Source organism: Cetorhinus maximus, unplaced genomic scaffold (assembly GCF_964194155.1).
Source record: "Cetorhinus maximus unplaced genomic scaffold, sCetMax3.hap1.1 HAP1_SCAFFOLD_1312, whole genome shotgun sequence".
NCBI lineage: Eukaryota > Metazoa > Chordata > Chondrichthyes > Lamniformes > Cetorhinidae > Cetorhinus > Cetorhinus maximus.
In genome coordinates, this window is record NW_027597253.1 from 53,732 (window position 1) to 75,384 (window position 21,653).

A 21,653-nucleotide genomic window follows, 5' to 3' on the forward strand; every position below is an offset into this window, starting at 1 on the left:
GGGAGGGAGGGTGGGTTCCTAGTGCCCTGGGGCCAGTGTATATCCCTCAATGACATTACTAGAAGAAAATTATCTGGTCAAGATCACATTGCTGTTAGTGGGATCTGGCTGAGAACAAATTAGCTGCTGCATTCTCTATATTACAACAGTAACCACTGAAAACAAAAAAAAAACACCTAATGGGCTTTGAAGCGCTTTGGGGCATCCTCAGGTGGTGAAAGGTGTTGCAGAAATGCAGAGTCTATCTTCTCAGGAGGATGGTTCAGTACTGGAGCGTAGCTCTACTCTCTACTCTCTTCCACAATCAAAGAAAGAACTGAGCCTGGTTTCTGAAGGGGCTGAATGTCTGCCTGTCTACTGTCAGCTCACTCCTGAGTCCCTGTTCTGCAGCAGGTATGAATCGTCACTGGGAACCCACCGGAAATCGTACAAAATTCGGAACGCTGTGCCAGTGGGGAGATGTGGCCATCGAAGACACTCATCCCCTTGACTCTGCACAGGATTGGCTCCTCACTGCAAAATAACTTTGTGCTGTTCTTTCCTTAATTGCCTTGCGACAGTCACCCGTGACACCCCATACAGCATCCTGAATGCTGCCACAAAAGAGCCAGAAGTCACCAGCTGTCAACTCCTCTTATCCTGCTTATTATCTCACAAATCAAGTTTACGTGCTGTGCAGTATTACTCTCAGATCCTGAGACACCTAGATACAACAGTATAACTGAGGAGCCACTCCTTTTGACTTAAAGGCACATTTATTAAAACTCACCAAGCCTCCTTAGCACCCTCCAAACCCGTGACCTCTATTATCTAGAAGGACAAGGGCAGCAGACGCATGGGAACACCGCCGCCTGCAAGTTCCACTCCAAGGCACTCTCCATCCTGACTTGGAAGTACATCGGCCGTTCCTTCACTGTCGCTGGGTCAAAATCCTGGCCCTCCCTTAACAGTACTGTGGGTGTAGCTACACCACATGGACTGCAGCGGTTCACTACCACCTTCTTGGGGTAATCGGGGATGGGCAATAAATGCTGATCTAGCCAACAACACTATGAAAAGGGAAGCTTGTAAACAAAACCGTGCCCACGAAACACTGTGTCTTGCTCTTTCCTGAAGGTACTGACTATACCCTGGCTAACACTGCATGCTCCTTCTTCAGGACATGGTCAAAAGCTCGGAAGCAGCAGGCAGCCAGAGGGTCACTTAATCTCTGGGCCCCACCCATCTTCGACCAAGCAACAGACTCACCACAGGGTCCAGAACTTTCCCTCACTGCTCACCCCCAGAGCACCTGGTGGTCAAAGATCTGGAACAAGGGACTGAAGGTTTGCCAGACTTAATACCTGGAATGGATGGTTGTCTGATGAGGAAAGGTTGGACAGACTGGGCTTGTATCCACTGGAGTTTAAAAGAGTAAGAGGCGACTTAATTGAAACATATAAGATCCTGAGGGGTCTTGACAGGGTGGATGTGGAGAGGATGTTTCCTCTTGTGGGAGAATCTAAAACTAGGGGTCACTGATTAAAAATAAGGGGTCACTCATTTAAAACAGATGAGATGAAATTTTTTCACTCAGCACTTCAAGAGTCTTTGGAACTCTCTTCCTGAAAAGGTGGTGGAAGCAGAGTCCTTGAATATTTTTAAGGCAGAGGTGGGTAGATTCTTGGTAAGCGAGGGGGGTGATAGGTTATCGGGGGTAGGTGGGATGCAGATTCAGGTTACTATCAGATCAGCCATGATCTTATTAAATGGTGGAGCAGGGTCGAGGGGCTGAACGACCACCTCCTCCTTGTTCGTGTGTTCGTAAGTATAGCTAAAAGTCGCCGAAGAGCACCCTCCATCACCACTATCAAATAGCTGAACAGAGACCGAACGTGGACGTGAAACGTAGACTCCACCAGGCCGTAGAGGTTTGCAAGCAGCCTGGCAGAACGTGGAATAACTTGACAGGACTAGCCCATCCCCGATTACCCCAAGAAGGTGGTAGTGAACTGCTGCAGTCCATGTGGTGTAGGTACACCCACGGTACTGTTAAGGGAGGGCCAGGATTTTGACTCAGCGACACTCTGCACCTCAGAACCTCCAAAGGTTCAGGGATGGATTCCGTCGTAGAGACCCCTCCACTGGGTATGGCAGCATCGGTGGAGAAGAAATCAGTGAACGTTTCGAGTCTTCATGACCCTTCGGCAGAACTGAAGCATAGTTAGGAGGAGTTAGTTAGGTTCCTCCTAACTATGCTTCAGTTCTGCCGAAGGGTCATGAAGACTCGAAACGTTGACTGATTTCTTCTCCACCGATGCTGCCAGACCTGCTGAGTTTTTCCAGGTAATTCTGTTTTTGTTTTGGATTTCCAGCATCCGCAGTAGCTTTTAGCTTTTTGTTTTTACCTCCACTGGGTATCCCTTCCTTCACCAGCTGGGCAGCAGCACACGGGGGTGTGTTCAGACGGGGAGGATGGTGCACCTGGACGTGTCCAGATTGTCGATGCGGAACGCAATGTGCATCCGGACAGGAGGCGATGGCGAAGATGTGGAGAGCATGCAGGAACAATCAGAAAAGGATACAGAGGGAATTCATGAGAGCAGCTTTGGGTTCCCATGGGGGGATACGGAACTTTGCACTGATAAATTCCACCCCGTCGGGTGGCAAGATTGGGATCAACGTCTGAAGCGCCAGACTCGCTGGGAACACCAAACCCACTTTCCCCCGCTACCCAGTCCCCTCCAATCAGGGAGGGTTGGTGATCCACACTGTCTTAAGCTTGGACAGCCTCCGTGCTTTGGAGGCTGGAAGAGGGTGAGAGGTTTGGTGACATTGCCACATTCAAGGACCTTGGGAGTGCAAAGATGGGACAGTTTTTAGGGGGTTTAAATTAAAAAGGGACATACCTTAAAATGCACCAACCTAGGACAGAGTGAGCATTAGATCTGGTCCTGTACCCTGTGTGGATTGTACTGCACCGGGCTGACTGAACTCACTTAGGGGAGCTCATTGCTTAGCTTCTGAGGGAGCAGTTTGTACCTGCTGGAATTAACCTAACACCAGGGAACGGGCCACCAGGGATAAACTTAGCAGTCTTTGCTCTCCAGATTTTATTTTTGCACAATAACCAGTGAAGCAGGAACTGGCTCACTTTTTTTTAATGTTTGAAGCCAAGTTGTACTTGTGTTGTATGGCCACCAGATGGCAGGTGCAGATCGACGTGGCTAAGGACAATGTAAAAGCAACGCACCACGTCGGGCTGCAGGGACCTGGCCTTGTATTCCCTTGGATTTAACAGTGTTTGAAACGACGAGATTTGGAAGTGCAGTTGGAGAGAAGCTATTTCCTCCGGTGGAGCAGGATGGCAATCCAGAGGCACAACGAAACTAGAATCAGAGGTGACGTCAGTCCCGCTCTCGAGGCCTGAGCACAAAGACCTAGGCGGACACTCCAGTGCCAGTACTGAGGGAGTGCTGCTCTGTTGGAGTTGCTGTCTTTTGGATGAGATGTTAAACTGAGGCCCAATCTGCCCCCCGTCAGGGGGTTGTAAAAGATCCTATGGCACTGTTTCCAGAAGAATAGGGGAGTTCTCTCTGGTGTCCTGGCCAATATTTATCCCCCAATCAATAAAGCAAAAATATATTGTCAGGGCATTATCATTGTGCTGTTTGTGGGAGCTTCCTGTGTGCTAATTGGCTGTGAAGTGCTTTGGGACTGAGGTGGCGGAAGACACGAGAGAAATGCAAGTTCTTTCCTTTTTTTAATTCCGAGCAAAGGCAGTTGAGTAAGATTGAGGTTCAGATTGTCAGGGTCTAATCGAATGGTGGAACAGGGCTGAGGGGCCGAATGGATTACTGTATGACTGTGCGCGTACAAGGATTTGTACGTCTGGCACGAGTGTGGTTTTTGTGAGATGCACCAGTTTATTGCCTGTTTTAGTGGATTCTCTGCGTAAGTGGCAGGGCTGCTATGTCGGCTAACATATTATTCTGAGGTATTCTTTGTAACCTGTTGGGTTGCCCTTCAAGGGAACAGGGTCTGTTTACAGTGACCAGAGACTGATTTGCTCCTCATTTGGCACCACAAGGTCAACTTGTGGTCAAAAAAGGCCAGGTAGCGAACGACTCTGAATAAACAATTTCATTGTCATCAAACCTGCTGACAAGGGTGGTGCTGTTGTTGTCTGGTGCACTGACATCTACCTCGCAGAGGCTGAGCGTCAACTCGCAGACACTTCCTCCTACCTCTCCCTGGACCATGACCCCACCACTGAACATCAAGCCATTGTTTCCAGGACTGTTACTGACCTCATCTCCTCTGGAGATCTTCCTTCCACAGCTTCCAACCTCATAGTCTCCCAGCCTCGGATGGCCCGCTTCTACCTCCTACCCAAAATCCACAAACAGGACTGTCCCGGCAGACCGATCGTGTCAGCCTGTTCCTGCCCCACGGAACTCATTTCTCGCTATCTTGACTCCATTTTCTCTCCCCTTGTCCAGTCCCTTCCCACCTACATCCGTGATTCCTCTGACACCCTACATCATATCAACAATTTCCAGTTCCCTGGCCCCAACCGCCTCCTCTTAACCATGGACATCCAATCCCTCTCCACCTCCATCCCCCACCGGGATGGTCTGATGGCTCTCCGCTTCTTCCTCGAACAGAGGCCCGAACAGTCTCCATCCACCACTACTCTCCTCCGTCTGGCTGAACTTGTTCTCTCACTGAACAATTTCTCCTTAAATTCCTCTCACTTCCTCCAAATAAAAGGTGTGGCTATGGGTACCCGCATGGGCCCCAGCTATGCCTGTCTCTTTATGGGGTATGTGAAACATTCCTTGTTCCGGTCCTACTCCGGCCCCCTCCCACAACTCTTTCTCCAGTACATCGATGATTACTTAGGTGCTGCTTCATGCTCTCATCTGGACCTGGAAAAATTTATTAATTTTGCTTCCAATTTCCACCCCTCCATCATTTTCACATGGTCCATCTCTGACACTTCCCTTCCCATCCTTGACCTCTCCATCTCAATTTCTGGTGATAGACTATCCACCAATATTCATTACAAGCCTACCGACTCCCACAGCTACCTCGACTACAGCTCCTCACACCCCGCTTCCTGTAAGGACTCCATCCCATTCTCTCAGTTCCTTCGCCTCTGTCGCATCTGTTCTGATGATGCCACTTTCAAAAACAGTTCCTCTGACATGTCTTCCTTCTTCCTTAACCGAGGTTTTCCACCCACGGTGGTTGACAGGGCCCTCAACCGTGTCCGGCCCATCTCCCGCGCATCCGCCCTCACACCTTCCTCTCCCTCCCAGAACTATGATAGGGTCCCCCTTGTCCTCACTTATCACCCCACCAGCCTCCGCATTCAAAGGATCATCCTCCTCCATTTCTGCCAACTCCAGCATGATGCCACCACCAAACACATCTTCCCTTCACCCCCCCCCGGCGGCATTCCGCAGGGATCGTTCCCTCCGGGACAACCTGGTCCACTCCTCCATCACTTCCTACACCTCAACCCCCTCCCACGGCACCTTCCCATGCAACCACAGAAGGTGCAACACCTGCCCCGTTACTTCCCCTCTCCTCACCGTCCAAGGGCCCAAACACTCCTTTCAAGTGAAGCAGCATTTCACTTGCACTTCCCTCAATTTAGTCTACTGCATTCACTGCTCCCAATGCGTTTTCCTCTACATTGGAGAGACCAAACACAGGCTGGGTGACCGCTTTGCAGAACACCTTCGGTCTGTCCGCAAGCAAGACCCAGACCTCCCTGTCGCTTGCCATTTCAACACTCCACCCTGCTCTCTTGCCCACATATCCGTCCTTGGCCTGCTGCATTGTTCCAGTGAAGCTCAACGCAAACCGGAGGAACAGCACCTCATATTCCGACTAGGCACTTTACAGCCTTCCGGACTGAATATTGAGTTCAACAATTTTAGATCATGAACTCTCTCCTCCATCCCCACCCCCTTTCCGATCCCCCCTTTTTTTTCCCAATAATTTATATAGATTTTTCTTTCTCCACTATTTCCATTATTTTTAAATGTATTTCCATCCATTGTTTTATCTCTACCTTTTAGCCTATTTTGATTCCTTCCCCCCACCCCACCCCCACTAGGGCTATCTGTACCTTGCTCGTCCTGCTTTCTACCCTTAATTAGCACATTCCTTAGATAATATCACCACCTTCGACACCTCTTTGTCCTTTTGTCTGTGACATCTTTTGGCTATCTCCACCTATCACTGGCCCTCTATCCAGCTCTACCCTCTCTCTCTGCACCCCCCCCCCCCCCCCCCAAACCAGCTTATATTTCACCTCTTTTCTATTTTTACTTAGTTCTGTTGAAGAGTCATACGGACTCGAAACGTTAACTGTGCTCCTATCCGCAGATGCTGCCAGACCTGCTGAGTTTTTCCAGGTATTTTTATTTTTGTTTTGGAGTTCCAGCATCCGCAGTTTTTTGCTTTTATCTGAATAAACGGTAGTGTGTGACGCTGTCATTTTGCATAATACTGATGGTCATTTAAATGACGCCAGGTTTTAGAATCAAAGCAATAAATGCCTTGCCAATGTATTCAGATACAGCGCAACAATATCTCTTTACAGGCAAAAAGCCTAATTATTGTAAATCAGACGAGCTCCGCTTCGACGTTTTAGTTAATACACCGAGCCTATAGCATAGAAACAGGCCATTCAGCCCATCTGCTCTGTGCTGGTGTTCATGTTCCACACGAGCCTCTTGCCACACCCCCTTCATCTCAACCTATCAGACGATCAGAATATCCTTCTGTTCCATTCTCCCTCATCTGCTTATCCAGCTCCCCCTTAAATCTATACTATTCACCTCAACCACTCCCTGTGGGAGCGAGTTCCACATTCTCACCGCTTTGTGGGTAATGAAGTTTCTCCCGAATTCCTCATTGGATTTATTAGTGACCGTCTTGTATTTAGGGAGGTCTTGTGGGTGCGGTGGGTAGCGCCCCTGCCTCTGAGCCAGATGCTCCGTTTTGAGCCCCACCCTGGGGTTTGGTGGGCCAAGAAAGGTGCAGGCAAAATGGTTGAGTATCAACCTGCAAATCCTTCCAACACACTCCACTGGCAAGAAATAAGAGCGGGAGAGATTCCTGGTCGGCCATGTGATGGAGAAAAAGTCGGAGCTTCGACCAGCTCGAACTACAACATGCATGTAAAACACGCGTGTTACCACAGCCACTCAGGCTCCCTGAGTGAACTGTAGAACACCACCACCATCTTATATATTTTTGCCCCTAGTTCTGCTCACTCTCACAAGTGGAAGTCACCCCCTCAACCTTAAAAATCCCAGCCTGTTCAGTCTTTCCTGGCGGCTATAATTGCTGCGTTTGTCAGGCAACTCTGCAGGTTGTAAAAGTTTGTCAATTTTGGATCTATCGTTAAGTAGCTGTGTTTTTTTTTCAATAAAGACTAGGAACTTTTTCATGAGGCAACTCATTCTGTATGTTTTACCCCCACATCTTCCATTCATCTATTTTGCCCACATTTCTATCAGTGGGGACACATTCCACCTGAAAAATTACAACAAATGCTTGAGAAGACAAACGCTTTAATTCTGGAAACTGGTCGTACATTATTTGTGCACGTCCAGCCAGTATTACAGTTTATCTGTGGAGAGAGGAAAACCGTTAACGTTTCGATTCCAATATGACTCCTCTTCAGGATTGTTCAGAGGAAGAGTCATGTTGGACTTGAAATGTTAACTCTGTGTTTTTCTCTCTCCACGGATGCTAACCAGAGGGACACAGATTGAAGAGAATCAGCAAAAAGAACCAGAGGGGGAGATGAGGTGAATGTTTTTAATGCAGCGAGTTGTTGTGATCTGGAATACACTGCCTGAAGGAACAGTGAGAGCAGATTAAATAGGAACTTTCAAAAGGGGGAAATTGGACAGATACTTGAAGGCAGGTGCTGCCTGACCTGATGAGTTTTTCCAGCACATTATTTTTATTTCAGATCTCCAGCGTACACAGTATTTTGCTTTCATTGTTGTTTATCTGTTGTCTTCAGTGTAAATTTAGTGGCGGTAATAAACTTGATTGGGTAGTTTTAGCCTGGAAGATAATGTAATCTAGAATTTGTGCCTCGTGATTTCCATCCACAACTTGGTTGTGTTGCTTTCGATGGGAAAATGATCTCTCAGCACTCACCTTGTATGAAAAATCACTGCTTAAGATGTTACTTTGCAATTCCAGAAAGAGAAAGGCAATGCCTCCATTGTGGTCAATCCTGGTCACTATACCATAGGCCTTGAAGAGGGTGCAGAAGAGATTTACCAGAATAGAATCATGGACTTCAATTGCGTTTTTTTAAAAAAATTCATTCATAGGACGTGAGTTTCGCTGGCTGGACCAGCATTTACTGCCCATCCCTAGTTGCCCTTGAGAAGGTGGTGGGGAGCTGCCTTCTTGAACCGCTACCGTCCATGTGGTGTAGGTCCACCCACAGTGGAGAGACTGGAGAAGCCGGGATTGCTCTCCTTAGAGCAGAGAAGGTTAAGGGGGAGATTTAATCAAGGCGTTCAAAATCATGAGAGGTTCTTATGGAGTAAATAAGGAGAAATTGTTTCAAGTGGCAGGAGGGTCGGTAACCAGAGGGACACAGATTGAAGAGAATCGGTAAAAGAACCAGAGGGGGAGATGAGGAGAATCTTTTTCACACACTGAGTTGTTGTGACCTGGGACATGGTAGAAGCAGACTCAATAAGAACTTTCAAAAGGGAATTGGATAAATGCTTGAAGGGGAAAGATTTGTAGGGATATGGGGTAAGTGGAGGGGGTAGGGAGCAAAACAAGATAGATCTTTCAAAGAGCTGGCCAGGGATGATGGGGCGAATGGCCTTCTATGCTGAATCATTGCCATGATTGTAAGACCAAGCCCTGTGGCGTTAACAGAGGGCTTTCCCGACCACTCCGAATGCTGGGTTAGAGCTGATCTCACAGCCGTCTCTGACTTTGCTTCTGACGCTTCAGCAAGCAGAAGGAACACACATGCAAATTGTGCAGCTGGGCTGCCTGTGATGGCAGACACAGAAATGGAGATAAAGTGGAAAAGGAGGAAAATTTGAGACGAGAGCGAGGGAGACACATGGAGGAGGGGAGGAATCAATTCCATTTACTACTCTTGTAATTTATTTGGGTGCAATGAAGTGCCCTGTGAATTAATGGGATTTTTCCAGCCATGCCCCACAAATGTGAGGCATAAGCAGCTTCTACAGCCAACAAAATCAAACATCTGGTTTCGAGAACACTACTTGGGAAATGAAACTGAAAGTCACAAAACACCCTGAGAGTATAAATGTGGGAAACAAAACGTCACAAGCAAAACATCAAATCATAAACTTAAATGTTCAATAAATGGGGATTAATACACACTTTCTTAAAATTCAGTGGGGATAAACATTGATTACTGCACAGGTAAGTGATAATTGACTGGAGCAATATAACCAGATTGCCTTTTGAATGAATTATTAACAGGCTCAGCTCCATGCAAGCAACTTCAAAACTGAGGCTGATCAAGTCCTCGCCTAACTTAGATTCAGTTCCACATTCAACACTGATGATGACTCAAAACAATGTGCAACTGGAAAAGCGGGTAATACTCTCCCGCCTCTTAGCCAAGAGGTCGAAGGTTTGATTCCCGCTCCTGAGACGAGACCAAAATCAAAACTGAAACTTTTGCAGTACTGAGAGAGCGCCAAACTTTCGGAGGGGTGGTACTCAGGCAGCGCTGCACCCTCGGAGGGGCGGTACTGAGGCAGAGCCGCACCCTCGGTGGGGCAGTACTGAGGTAGCGCCGCACCCTCGGAGGGGCGGTACTGAGGCAGAGCCACACCCTCGGAGGGGCAGTACTGAGGTAGCGCCGCACCCTCGGAGGGGCGGTACTGAGGGAGCACCGCACCCTCAGAGGGGCGGTACTGAGGGAGCGCCGCACCCTCAGAGGGGCGGTACTGAGGGAGCACCGCACTGTCAGATCAGCACTGAGGAAGCGCTGCACTGGCAGAGGGTCGGTACTTTTTTTATTCATTCATGGGATGTGCACGTTGCTGGCTAGGTCAGAATTTATTGCATATCATTAATCGTCCTTGAGAAGGTGGTGGTGAGCTGCCTTCTTGAACAGCTGCAGTCCATGTGGTGTAGGTACACCCACAGTGCTGTTAGGGAGGGAATTCCAGGATTTTGACCCAGCAACAGTGAAGGAACGGTGATATATTTCCAAGTCAGGATGGTGAATGGCTTTGAGGGGAACTTCCAGGTGGTGGTGTTCCCATGTGCCTGCTGCCCTTTTCCTTCTAGATGGTAGAGGTCGTGAGTTTGGAAGGTGCTGTCTAAGGAGGCTTAGTGAGTTCCTGCAGTGCATCTTGTAGATGGTACACACTGCTGCTACTGTGTGTCAGTGGTGTTGGGAGTGAAATTTTGTGGATGGGGTGCCAATCAAACGGGCTGCTTTGTCCTGGATAGTATCAAGCTTCTTGAGTATTGTTGGAGCTGCACTCATCCAGGCAAGTGGAGAGAATTCCATCACACTTCTGACTTGTGCCTTGTAGATGGTGGACAGGCTTTGGGGAGACAGGAGGTAAGTCACTTACCACAGGATTCCTAGCCTCTGACCTGTCCTTGTACCCACAGTATTTACTTGGCTAGTCCAGTTCAATTTCTGGTCAATGGTAGCCTCCAGAATATTGATAGTCTGGGATTCAGTGATGGTAATGCCATTGAATGTCATGGGGTGATGGTTAGATTCTCTCTTGTTGGATATGGTCATTGTGTAGCACTTGTGTGGTGTGAATGTTACTTGCCACTTGTCAGCCCAAGCCTGGATATTTTCCAGGTCTTGCTGCATTTGGACATTGACTGCTGCAGTATCTGAGGAGTCGCGAATGGGGCTGAACATTGTGCAATCATCAGCAAACATCCCCACTTCTAACCTTATGATGGAAGGAAGGTCATTGATGAAGCAGCTGAAGATGGTTGGGCCTAGGACACTACCCTGAGGAACTCCTGCAATAATGTCCTGGAACTGAGATGATTGACCTCCAACAACCACAACCGTCTTCATTTGTGCTAGGTATGACTCCAACTAGTGGAGAGTTTTCCGCCGATTCCCATTGACTCCAGTTTTGCTAGGGCTCCTTGATGCCACACTCGGTCAAATGCTGCCTTGATGTCAAGGGCAGTCACTCTCACCTCACCTCTGGAGTTCAGCTCTTTTGTCCATGTTTGAACCAAGGCTGTAAGAAGGTCAGGAGCTGAGTGTCCTGGCGGAACCCAAACTGGGCATCAGTGAGCAGGTTATTGCTAAGTGCCGCTCGATGGCACTGTTGATGACCCCTTCCATCAATTTACTGATGATGGAGAGTAGACCATTGGGGCGGTAATTGGCTGGTTTGGATTTGTCCTGCTTTTTGTGTATAGGACATACCTGGGCAATTTTTCACATTGCTGGGTAGATGCCAGTGTTGTAGCTATATTGGAACAGCTTGGCTAGGGATGTGGCAAGTTCTGGAGCACAAGTCTTCAGTACTATTGTCGGAATGTTGTAAGGGCCCATTGCCTTTGCAGTATCCAGTGCCTTCAGTCATTTCTTGATATCACTTGGAGTGAATTGAATTGGCTGAAGACTGGCATCCGTGATGCTGGCGATCTCCGGAGGAGGCTGAGATGGATCATCCACTGCAGAGCTTAGATCTGATCTGTTGGTTGTGGAACTGCTTAGCTCTGTCTATCAGTTGCTGCTTATGCTGTTTGGCATGCAAGTAATCCTGTTTTTACTTCACCAAGTTGAAACCTCATTTTTAGGTATGCCCTCCACTCTTCATTGAACCAGTGTTGTTACCCTGCTTTGGTAGTAATGGTAAGAGTGGAGGATATGCCAGGCCATGAGATTAGAGGTTGTGATTAAGTACAATTCTGCTGTTAATGGCCCACAGCGCCTAATGGTTGCCCCATCTTGAGTTGCCAGATTTATTCAAAATCTATCCCATACAATGGAGGGTTTCGTCGATGTGAAGGTAGGACTTTGTCTCCACAAAGACTGACTGCTGGTCACTCCTATCAATACTGTCATGGACAGATACATCTGCGGCAGACAGGTTGATGAAGAAGAGGTCAAGTATGCTTTTCCCTCTTGTTGGTTCCCTCACCACCTGCTGCAGTCCCAGTCTAGCAGCTATCTCCTTCAGGACCCAGCCACCTCGGTCTGTGGTGGCGCTACCAAGCCACTCTTGCTGATGGACACTGAAGTCCCCCCCCCACCCAGAGTACATCCTATGCCTTTGCCTCTCTGTGTTTCCTCCAAGTGGTGTTCAACATGGAAGAAGCACTGATTCATCAGCTGAGGGAGGGAAGTACATGGTAATCAGCAGAAGGTTTCTTTGCCCATGATTGACCTGATGCCATGAGACTTCATGGGCTTTGGATTCAACGTTGAGGACTTCAGGGCAACTCCCTCCCAACCGTATACTATTGTGCCGCCACCTCTGCTGAGTCTATCCTGTCAGTGGGAGAATTAGAACCGAAGGAGTGATGCACTGTCGAAGGTCAGAACTGAGGGAGTGCTGCGCAATTGGAGGCTTGTTACTGAGGGTGTGCCACACTGTCAGAGGGTCAGTAGCAGGTGTCAGGAAGATATAATAATTATCATAATGTTATTGGAATTTATTGTAAAATAGTGGTGTGTGTGTGTGTCTTAATTGGATTAAAGGCAGCTAGTCTGAAGGCTTTGATGTTAACATGGGGGACGTTTAGAATGTAAGGTGTAAAAGGATATTTGCATTTTGAAATAAACCAGGCTAGATTGTTTTCAAAGGAGGGGTGAAATGTGTCACCTAGCCAGGTGAAGTTTAGAAACTTTTCCCCAAAGATTACTGGTAAAACTTAGTGTTAGGAGAGATTTTTATTAACAGAAAAGTAAAGTCCAAAGACATAGTGAAACAATGGGAATTTGCATTCAAAGGGGAAAATATGTATAAAGGAGCAAAGGCTGTGTGTAAGGGTAGGCATTTTTAATATCGAAGAAGTGTGAAAAGCCTTCAGTATCTACTTCAAGCTGCTGTTTTCAAAGAACTGAAGTGAAGAAAACTCACTTTCAATTTGACTGATTCAGGGTATTGCGTCACCATCAGCTTAAACTTTGTGTCTTACTGTTGCCTTAATGAAAGTGTAACTGGGAGTCAAATTAAGTAGGGGATTTAGAAATTATCATAGGAGTAATTTGTAGATCTATGTATGTGTTTAAAATCACTTCTCTTATTAATAAATGTTCAATCTGGTTTTGTAAGAACCTGTAAGTTTTGGTGGTCTTATTACTACTGAATTCAAGTTGTGGCACTTGTTTCAAGTTTCCCTTTGGGATTTGAACAACTCAGCATTTACCTTCGGCTGTGCCATAACACGGGGTCGGGGGAGCGCCGCACTGTCGGAGGGTCAGGAGCAGGGGGGGATGAGCGCCGCACTGTCGGAGGATCAGGAGCAGGGGTGGGAGCGCCGCACTGTCGGAGGGTCAGGAGCGAGGGGGGGGGGGGGGAGTGCTGCACTGTTGGAGGGTCAGGAGCAAGGGGGGGGGGAGTGCCGCACTGTTGGAGGGTCAGGAGCAGGGGGGGGGGGGGGGAGTGCTGCACTGTTGGAGGGTCAGGAGCAAGGGGGGGGGGAGTGCCGCACTGTTGGAGGGTCAGGAGCGGGGGGGGGGGTGGGGGGGAGCGCCGCACTGTTGGAGGGTCAGGAGCGGGGGGGGGGGGGGGGAGTGCCGCACTGTCGGAGGGTCAGGAGCAGGGGGGGGGGGGGGGGAGTGCTGCACTGTTGGAGGGTCAGGAGCAAGGGGGGGGGGAGTGCCGCACTGTTGGAGGGTCAGGAGCAGGGGGGGGGGGGGGAGCGCCGCACTGTCGGAGGGTCAGGAGCGGGGGGGGGGGGGGGGGGGAGTGCCGCACTGTCGGAGGGTCAGGAGCAGGGGGGGGGGAAGCGCCGCACTGTCGGAGGATCAGTGCCGAGCGAGCGCCGCACGGTCGGATGAGATACTGGACTGTTGCAGAGGGCCAGCACAGACACGACGGGCCGCATTGCCTCCTCCTGTGCTTTAACCATTCTATGAAAAGGGGAGGGAGATTAACCGGGCAATTTGGGGGGGGGGGGGGGGTCAGTCATGGGGCTGCAGGAGCAGAGCAGGTTGAGAGGAAAGGGATTCAGAGGCAGCAGAGTTTCTCCCGCTCTCCCAATCCAGGCGCCATTCACAAATCGGTCACCCGTGATTGGCATCGGAGCAGACCAATCAGATGGAGGAGCTGGCCTGCCCCTTAACCAATCAGGGCCCGCTGGTTTGTGGGTGACACGTGAGACGGAGGCCCTCGATTGGCAGGGAGCGTGAGTTAGTGTCCAATGGGGATGGCAGGTGGGCGGGTATCATGGATTTGATTGACGCACCCACTGAGGCCAGGAAATATAGCCTGGAATGGAGAGGGGGCGGGGATTGACGGTCCAATGGACAGGCATCACGTGGTCACGCTCGCCACCAGGCTTCAAATACCCCAACCGTTAACTGTGATTGACAGCCTCACCGCCCTATCAGCGATACGTTACCTTCGGAGGAGTCCAATCAGCGGGGAGGGATAGGCGGGGCTGACCGCGCTCGCGGCCTCATCCGCACCAACGAACTTTCTAGGAATTCTCCCGGCGACCAATGGGGCTGGGGGGAGGAAGAAGCCGGGCGTCTGGTCCAATCAGCGGGCAGGCGGGGGGCGGAGGGAAATGGCGCCGAGCAGCCAACGGGCGAAAAAAATATGGTGTGGAATGATTGATGGTCCGCCCCACCAATGGGCGGGCGACAGCCGGGGTGATGGACGTCGGATCGGGGCCAATGGGGGCGGCGGGCGGAGGTGTCCCTGAGCTGATTGGCGCGGGTCGGCCAATCAGCGGCGGGAGGGTGGGCGGGGCCGCGTGGAGGGGGCGGGGCGTTTTTTAATAGCCGGAGCGGAGAGGGCGAGAGGCTTTTTCTCCTCCATCGCTGTCTCCTCGGTAAAGGGCTTCTCCCTTCCCTCATCTTCCTCCCCTCTTCCCCCTCACACCCGGGGCGCCCCCCCCCACCACCCCCCCACCTATCTGCCGGCTACACGGCGGGGGGGTTTGAACGATGGACGGGCTGGCGGTGGAGGTGCGCGGCTCGAACGGCGCCTTTTACAAGGTGAGGAGACCCGGCGACAAGATCCCAACCCCCCCCCCCCCCCGGAGCGGAGCGACTCATCCCGGCCCCCAGCCCGCGGCCTAGTCGGGGGAGTGGATGGAGGGAGGGAGGGAGGGGTAGGGAGTGGGTGCTGTCTGTGTTTATCATTTACCCTCGGCTCTTCTGGTCTCTACTGCCCCCCACCCTCACCCTCACCCCCTCCCTCACCCCTACCCTAACCTACCCTGTCCTCCATAAACTGCATTAATCATTGCAAATACCCATCCCCCACCTCCCAACTTTCACTTATTGCCCCCCCTAGAATATCTGCCTCCAAATTTAGCCCCCTCTCAATCTCATTTTCCCCTCTAAACATGCCCCCCCTCCCTTAATTCCCTTTCCTCCCCTCTAAACATGCCCCCCCCCTCCATTAATTCCCCTTCCTCCCCTCTAAACATGCCCTCCCTCTCTTAATTCCCCTTCCTCCCCTCTAAACATGCCCCCCCTCTCTTAATTCCCCTTCCTCCCCTCTAAACATGCCCCCCCCTCCCTTAATTCCCCTTCCTCCCCTCTAAATATGCCCCCCCTCTCTTAATCCTGCCCTCCCTTCTAAATATAACCGCTCTCCTTTAATTCCCCCCCTAAATAGACCCTCTCTCCCTTAATTCCCTCTTCTCCCTCTAAATATATCTCCTCCACTTCTAAATATACCCCCTCCAAATCTATCCTTAACCGCCTTATGTCCCCCTTCTAAATGTATCCCCCTCCCCTTAATCTTTTCACCCCTGTCTAAATGTATCCTGTCCCCCTTAATCCCTCACTTTCCCTCTAAATATATGCCTCACAACCCCCTTTAAATATACCCCTCTTACTCTAAATCTCTCCCCCACACCTCAATTCCCTCACTACCTCCTTTCATGTCTTTACCCCAATCTATTTTATAATCCCTCACCTCAGCTGCCTCGCTTACCACATCTCTCAACCCCTTTCTCCATCTAAGTGCCCTCTCCAAATACATCCCTTCCTCCTCAATCCCCTTTAAATATCCCTCTAAATATGCCCCCTCTGCCTCCACCCACTCCAATCCCCCACCACCCCAGCAGCCTCCACACCCCGCCGTCTGGCCATCTCCCTTCCCCGACTCCTTTTTTTTTGCTTGGAAGATGCAGTAAACATTGCGATAGCTGGATCCTTTTAATTGCTGGCTAGTATTCTCAATTTAGGGGGAAAACACACCCTTTGCTGTTCCAGGGAAAGGTTCTGCATGGAACCACATACTTGCACATTCAAGGCTGTGTTATCTGTAGGTTTAAATGTCAAAATATTTTCAGGATATTCTTGTGACGACAGGAGCTATAAACATATGAAAATATTCTTTTTGTAGAATTTGCAGCTCCCCCAACCTTGTTTCCCCTCTCCCCCTCCGACCCACCCACCCTGCCTCTGTTTGTGCATGTTAATGATTTCTTTATATTTTAAGATTATCTTTTGTTGGTGGCTTCATAATGGTTTGTTCTTTACAGTGTAAGCGTGGAGATATTGACACCTCCTGTCGAGTGCTTATTTGTGTAGGATATTAGAAGACATGTCATAAATCAAAGAGCTTGTGGAGAAAGAAAGATATCACAATTTCAAAGGCAGAAGCTGCGACTTGGCTGTTAAGGTGCCTTGAGTCTCCTGCCTCTGAGTCAGAAGGGTGTCGATTCAAGTCTCACTCCAGAGACCTGAGAGCCACGACCCTTCTGTGCAGCACTGAGGGAATGCTGCACTGTCAGTCAAAGGTGTCGTCTTTCAGATGAGATGTATAACTGAGACTCTGTACAGTTTTGGGTGGTTGTAAAAGGATCCTATGGCATTTTTTCAAAGAAGCCCAGGGGAAGTTCTCCTGGGTTGTCCTGATCAGCATTTATCCTTCAGCCAACACTGCAGACAGATTATTGGGTCATTGTCATATTGTGGGAGCTTGCTGCATTTCCTGACATTCCCACACTGTAAAGCACTTTGTCCTGAGATAGTGAAATGTGCTGCCCAAGAGCAAGTTCTTTGCTGATGCCACAAAGATTGGTGGCAGTGTAGATAGAAACATAAAGTAAGAGATTATAAATAGATTTAACTGTGGCAAATGGATTTCCATGTGGGCAAGTGTGTGAATTCATCCAATTTGGACCTAAAAAGGGTAGAGCCAGCTATAGCCTAAAGAATGAAATAGTGGAGATCCAAAGAGACTTTGGGGGTCGGGGGGGGGTGGTAGATCTACATAGACATTTAAAACATCACAGAAAAGTGCAGAAAAGGATTAAAAAAGCTATTGGAATGCTACAGAGGACTAGATTACAAGGGATACAAACTATTCTACAACAATACAGAGTCCCAGTTAGACCTCATCTGGGGTACTGCATTCAGTTCTGGGCACCAGCCCTAGGGTCATGTTGGCCTCAGAGGGAGTGCAGCATGGATTTGCTAAATTAATTTTTTTTCCATTTTGATGGGATGTGGGCATTGCTGGCAAGTTGGCATGTATTGCCCAACCCTAATTGCCCTTGAAGGTGGTGGTGATCCATAGCCTTGAACCATAGCAATCCATGTGATGTAAGTCCACCCACAGTGCTGTTAGGGATGGAGTTCAAGGATTTTGACCCAGCAGCAGTGAAGGAATGGCAATATATATTCTAAGTCAGGATGGTGAGTGGCTTGAATGGGAACTTCCAGGCTTGTCCTTCTAGGTGGTAGAGGTCATGGGTTTGGAAGGTGCTGTCTAAGGAGCCTTGGTGAGTTCCTGCAGTGCATCTTGTAGATGGTGTACACACTGCTGCTACTGTGCACCAATGGTGGAAGGATTAAATAGATGGTGGATGGGGTGCCAATCAAGCGGGTTGCTTTGCCCTGGATAGTGTCAAGCTTCTTGAGTGTTGTGGGAGCTGCACTCATCCAGGCAAGTGGGGAGTATTCCATCACACTCCTGACTTGTGCCTTGTAGATGGTGGACAGGCTTTGGGGATCCAGGTTGGGGTTGAATTTGTCATGCTTTTTTTACTGACTAGGACATAGCTGGGCAATTTTCCACTTTGTCAGGTGTTGTATCTGTTGTAGAACAGTTTGGCTTGAGGCATGACTGGTTCTGGTCTTCTGTACTACAGCCTGAATGTTGTCAGGGCCCATAGTCTTTGCTGTATCCTGTACACTCAGTCATTTCTTATATCATGAGTAAATCCAGTTGGCTGAAGGCTGGCTTCTGTGATGGTGGAAGACTTGAGAGGAGGCCGAGATGGATCATCCACTTGGCACTTCTGGCTGAAGGTGTTTGCAAACTCTTCAACCTTGTCTTTTCCGTTAATATGCTGGGCTCACCCATCATTGAGGATGGGGATATTTGTGGAGCTGCTGCCTCTTCCGGCTAGTTGTTTAATTGTCCACCATCATTCGTGACTGGATGTAGTGGGACTGCAGAGCTTTGATTTGATCCGTTGGCTGAGAGATCACTTAGCTGTCTCTATAGGCTGCTGTTTCTGCTGTCTCACATGTATGAGGTCCTGTGTTGTAGCTTCAACAGGTTTGCACTTCATTATCAAGAATACCTGGAGCTGTCACTGGCATTCTCTCCTACACACTCTTGAACCAGGGTTGCTCTCTTGGCCTGATGGTACTGGTAAAGTTTGGGATATAATGGGCCATGAGGTTGCCTTTTGTGGTTGAAAGCAATTCTGTTGTTGCTGCTGCTGATGGCCCAAAGCATCTCAATGCCTAGTTCTAGATCTGTTCTGAACCTAGCCAATTTAACTTGGTAATAGTGCCACATAACGTGAAGCAGGGTGTCCTCCATGTGAAGGACTTTGTCTCCACAAGGGCTGTGTGGTGGCCACTCCTTCCAATACTGTTGTGGACAGAAGCATTTGTGACAGGTAGATTAGTGAGATCAAGTAGGTTTTTCCCTCTTGGTTCTCTCACCACCTGCTACAGGCCCAGATATGTCCTATGCCAGCTCGGTCAGTAGTGATGTGACTGAGCCACCCAGAGTACCTTTGCTACCCTCTGTGCTTCTTCCAGGTGGTGTTCCATGTGGATTAATCAGCTGATGAGGGATTGGGGGTGGTTGGGATGGTAGATGGTAATCAGCAGGCGGTTTCCTTGTCCATGTTTGACCTGATGCTATGAGATTAACACAGGGCTATGGGGAGGGAGCGGGGCAGTGGGATTAGATTGGGATCGATACAGGGCTATGGGGAGAGAGAGGCAGTGGGATTAGTTTGGGATTGATACATGGCTATGGGGAGAGAGCAGGGCAGTGGGATTAGATTGGGATCGATACGAGGCTGTGGGGAGAGAGGGCAGTGGGGTTAGTTTGGGATTGATACAGGGCTATGGGGAGAAAGCGGGCGCAGGGTCTGGAGTCAATGTAGATGTCTTCCAGGGTCCTCCTGACTGTACATATACCACTGTCTCCCCACCTCTGGTGGGACAGGACATATCCAGGGATGGTGATGATGGTGGGACATTGTAAGGTATGACTGTCAGACTGCTGCTTGACTAGTCTGTGGGACAGCTGTCCCAATTTTAGCCCAAGTTCCAGATGTTAGTGTGGACGACTTTGCAGGGTTGCCTGGTCCCAGCTGGACAGTGTGTTTGATGCTGGGTGGTCCATCCAGTTTTATTCCTATTACAGTTGTTTGTAGCATTTTGGTACAACTGAGTGCCTTGCTAGGCCATTTCGGAGGGCAAGCCGCATTGATACATGTCAGCCAGACCAGGTGTTGACTCCAGATTTCCTACCCCAAAAGACATTAGGGAAGCAGATGGGTTTTTACAACAATCTGGAGGCTTCATGCTCACCCTTACTGAAACTAGCTTTTTATCCCAGATTTATTGAACTTTCTTAATCTAAATTCCCCGGCTGCCCTGGGGTGACTCAAACTCGTGTGTCCAGATTATGAATCCAGACCTTTGGGTTATTAGTCCAGTAACATAACCAGTTTGCTGCTGTACCCCTAGCTGGGACTCTAGGGGGTAAATTGAGATTAGACTCAAACTAGGGTTATGTTCCCTGGATTTTTAAATTATTATTTCATGAGATGTGCACCTTGCTAGCTGGGCCAACATTTATTGCCTATTCCTAACTGCTCTTGACAAAATGGTGGCGAGCTACCACTCTGAACTGTTGCAGCCCATAGTCATAGAGGCCTACAGCACACAAACGGGCCCTTCAGCCCATCGAGTCTGCGTTGGTCAAACAAGTACCTAACTATTCTAATCCCATTTTCCAGCACTAGGCCCAAAGCCTTGTATGCCATGGCATCGCAAGTGCATGTGGTGTCGGTCCACCCATGGTGCTTTTAGGGATGGTGTTCCAGGATTTTGACCCAGCGACAGTGATATATTTCCAAGTGGGGATGCTGAGTGGCTTGGAGGGGAACTTCCAGGTGGTGGTGTTCCCATGTGTAGTAGAAGTCGTGGGTTTGGAAGGTTCTGTTGAAAGAGCCTTGGTGAATTCCTGCAGTGTATCTTGTAGATGGTACACACTGCTACCACTGTTAAATGGCCTCCTCCTGTCCCTATGTTCTTTCCTAAGTACAGCTAGTTTCTTGCTGTTTTGTTGTCTTGAGACCTGTTTTGGGCTGCTGGCAGTTTTACTCCTGTTTAATGCACGTTATTATTTTTACCTCGGACTAAAATCTTAGGGCAGTAGCGATGATGGCAAATCATTCGTGTGTGCCTTTTTTTTTGTAGATTTTTACTTAAATTATAGCTGGGATGGGGGGGTGCCTGAAAAAGGGGCTGACACATTGAGTTATGTCACGTAAATGACTGAGATTCTGCTTATGTCCTAAAGCCCCATCAAGATAACACAGTTTAAGCCTTAGATTTGTAGAATGTTACTGAAGGAGACTATTTGGCCCATGCCTGTTCGGAATCTTGGTTTGATGCACTGGATGCCTGCAATGCCCAGATAAACCGATCTGTGTATTATATTCTTCACCCCTGAGTCTTGATGTGCCCCACAGGTTGGGTGACGGTCAGTATGCTTCCCATTCGCTGCCAGTGCAGCTTGGCATATCTCCAGAATGTGGGGTGGGGGAGGTGGTAAACGTGTTCTGGGACCACTGCTCCCTGGCTGATTTGTTTACAACAGCTACTTGCATTCCTTATTGTTCCTTTAACAGAGTAAAACGTCCCAAAATGCTTCATAAGCAGGTTGCCAAACAAAATTTGACCCCAAACCATGTAAGGAGATATTAGGACAGGTGACAAAAAGCTCGGTCAAAGTGGTCAGTTTTATGGAGTGTCTTAGAGAAGAGAGAGGGGTGGGGGTGGGGTAGAGCTGGAGAGGTTTAGGGAGAGAATTCCAGAACTTTGGTCCCAGGCAGCTGAAGGCACAGTCGCCGATGGTGGAGTGATGGAACTCAGTGATATGCAAGGCATCAGAATTGGAGGAGTGCAGAGATCTGAGGGTTGGGCTGTTTTAGGTTACAGAGATGAGGGGTGA